Here is a 3,636-nt window from a genome sequence, read left to right on the forward strand (position 1 = left end):
ATTTAAGTTTGTTATAGTTCTCTATTGTGATGTTTGGTAAAGTTAGATTCAACATATTCATAAAATGTATAATTATTTTGAGCTAGATTATCTTAATAGGCCTTCAAAGGAATCACGTCAGATAATTTTGTAAAATACGGGTCCGACTTACATCACATTTGTCAATGTTTAAAATAGATAAGTGTCAGTGCTGGCACGAGGCTTGCTTTCTTCCTGGAAGAGTATTTTTTTTTCCTTTAAGTAACAAAAGAGAAGAGAAGGGGATCATGGGAAGATCAATTAAGACACTCTAGGTAAGCCTGCAGTATTTTGAAAGCTTGTTTGGATGTCAATGGGATGTTGAAATGCTGCATTTTTTCTCTTAAGTGAGCATAAGAAATTACCACTTTTGTACCAGTGGCTTGTTTTCCTTGCTCCCCATTTCTGCTTGATCAGTGCTTCAAAGGAACTGTTCTAGTAATGTTTTTTTAGAGGTATGAATTCCTTTTTTGGCTCTTCTTTGTTGTCTGATTAGGAACATTGATTCAGTAGTTCTTTATAGTGGTGCAGGATTTATCCCATATGAAATTGCTTGTCTTGTGTGTATATTGCATCCATAGAAGATTCGTGTTACTTTTAAAGAAGCACTGTGAGTGTTTAGGAAAAGTGTAAATATGAAGGTAACAAACCATTCTTTTCTTCTTTCTTGCTCTGCCTTACTATTAAATCATATGTAGACTGTTTTGTGCTATGATGTTTTTATGGGGAAAAAATTCCTTAATATTTAGACACTACACAATGACTTACCAGTAATAATATACATATTATTTTATTAGTAACATCATAATGCCAAAACAGTTATTGAAAAATAATTATTGATAATGAAATCAATAGTAACAAGAATTCACTGGAATAAAAATAACATTTGGCCTCCTTCTTTATGATTTTTATGATTTTTTTATGATTAGGCTGAAATGTCTAAACAAAATCCATAATAAAAATAAACACTGTTCTGAAAGATGCAATTGCTCTACTATTACTGTCTTGTCTAAGGCTATTTTCCCTTATTTGCCCAGTTTGCTTATTGAGTTAAAATGTAACAGTTGACAGTCATGGGAAGGTAATTTCACTTGAAAAAAGATTAGAGTACAAAAACATACCACACTTGTGCTGGGCTGAACTGCTTTTCCAAAGAGCAGTGCTTTTCTATTCAGTGCTTCTAATATTTGACAAATATCTTAAGGCAAGGAACAGGGAGAGCAGTGTGCATATTTCCAACACCTAGGGTGTCTGTTACTGGTACAGCTTGTAATAGAGGAGACACTCTCTGGGGAGAGAATTCAAAATCCATATATATCCTCGAAAGAATATCTCCTAGAAACCCCACAGAAATTTTAAGTATCCTATTCCAGGCTAGGCTTTAGTAGGGTCTGTGTGTTCTTCTAAAGAGTTTTGCTTATTCAGCATCTGGAGGTGTCAGGTTCAGAAATGATGTTTTAGCTCAGGGGCTTAGCGACCCTGGGCTGTTCACATAGGCTTATTAAGAGCTCTCAGCACCCTTTCCTTACTCTCTCCGCAGTGCAGTAATAGGGAAAGTAAGTGTTTTCTGTAAGAGGTGTGCAGTTCACCTTAGCAGCATATCAAATCACATGAAGCCAGTTCTCAGCTCCATGGAGTTAACTGAATTTTATGTTTGCAGATTTCTTTTACATCATGATTGATTTTAAGATTCCCCTCCTTTTTGTTTTGTTTTGTGTTGTGTTTGTTTGTTTTTATTTTTCCTTGAAGATTTTGATGATTCTTGGCTTCCTTCTGCATTTTATATTTGAGTTCTTTTACTATTACTATCTGGAAAATTTCCAAGCCTAGTAGCTGTATGGTCCATTAGAAGCTGAACTCTGTTTCCATTTCCACAAGTGATGCTATATCATATTCATGAACTTTCTTTGTCCTGCAAAGAAGGACATTATATGTATTTCCCATTAGGGAATCACCACAAGAAATCTGATATTCAGGAATACTCTTGCAATAAACATTATTGTTCGACGAATTTTTTTTTTTCTTCTGAATTAAAAGATCAAGCTTGGTGACTTTTTTTTTTTCCTGAAGTTTGGGACTCTGTCAAACTGTTTGCGCTAGGGGAAGGAGCCCCTCTGAAAGGTTAAAATACTAATTTCAGAGTTTTTTAATGGAATATTCAGCTGTTTCATATTCAAAATACCTTTCAATGCTGAAATATCCCAAGCTATTTTTATTTTAGAAATAATAAAATATTCAACCCAAACATTTCTTTTTTTTTAAAGTTAAATTAGATTTTTTTGGTCATTTTTAGACTCACCAGACAAAGAAATCATTTCGACTTAACTCCATTTTGCAAAAGTATTTCTAAGCAATGTATTTTTTAGTGTTTTTAGTGTTATCTTGTGGTTTTCAGTTGAATGGTTCTCAAAGAAGCATAACTGGTGAACATGAATAGAAGGTGGTGACAGTAAACTGTGTCAGAAGGAGTATGAAACATTGAAGAAAACTTATCGGTTACTCAAGCCCTCTGACAGCTGTTGTAGTTAAGAGAAATAAGCTGTTGGTAAAGCTGGTCTGCTTTAACATAGTGCTGCCACTAAAGACATTGTCATGAAAATAAGGCCTACAGTGATATTGCCCCAAATTTGCTTGTCATCAGAGATGTCTGGAAATCCTTCCTAGAATATCTATGGAAATACATGGTTAGAAGCAGTAAAATTGCAGCAAAAGTAGAACTTTTACAAAGTAAGTAAATTCTAAGGTTAAAGATACAAAGGTTTTACTCCTAGTATTTATATTTTAGCCAGTACGTAGAAGGAGGATATTGAATGTTGTTATGCATTGTCTGTGGTGGTTATCAGTGTAACAACAGGTACTTTTCCCCAGACACTGATGTTTTTTAAAGCCCTCCAGTCAGAAAAAAAAAAAAAAACATTGATCCTGCTCGGGCTAAAGCTTTTCTCTTTCCCTCTTCTTTAGGAGTAACAAGTATCTGCAGCCCAAATAGTGCCTAGAGCAGGAATAAAATGGTTACCAATCTGTCAAACCTTTGGTGGGTCACACAGAGGCAAACACAAGCAGACTTTAATTTCATTTGCATTCTATATCATCAAAATGGCCCTTAGGGTTGAATAGATTACACTATAACTAATCCTAAAAAGTTTTATTTTTTTTTTTAAGTAGGGCAAGCCCTGCAAAAAATAATCACATTAGAGCTGAAGTGATGAGATATTTTGCTTAAGGAGGATCATTTTGATGTTCTGAGCTTTTACTCTGCATTTCTTTAATGCTTTCAACTTTTCACTAATAGCCAAGAGTGTAAAAATCCTTTTATTTTTTTTTCCTTCCACTGTCATTTTTTGCAATCTTCCAAGACTTTAAGAAAAATGTTACATATGATGAGGATCATAATAAAATTGAGGCTCCGTAGAAAAGCATAATTCTTTATTCCAGAAGGATACAGAAAATAGAACATATTTACATATATATGTGTGCGTGCACACACGAGCATTCATGCATGCATGCATATACCTACATACATGAATGACCAAATCCTGCCTACGTCCGCTGGGGTCCTTAATATGATTGCTTGCTTGAGGTACCTACGATTCTTTTATTCACAGCTTACACTATATT

This window comes from Tinamus guttatus, unplaced genomic scaffold (assembly GCF_059628265.1).
Source record: "Tinamus guttatus ecotype Peru unplaced genomic scaffold, ASM5962826v1 Tinamus_guttatus_pri_ptg000384l, whole genome shotgun sequence".
NCBI classification, from domain to species: Eukaryota; Metazoa; Chordata; class Aves; order Tinamiformes; family Tinamidae; genus Tinamus; species Tinamus guttatus.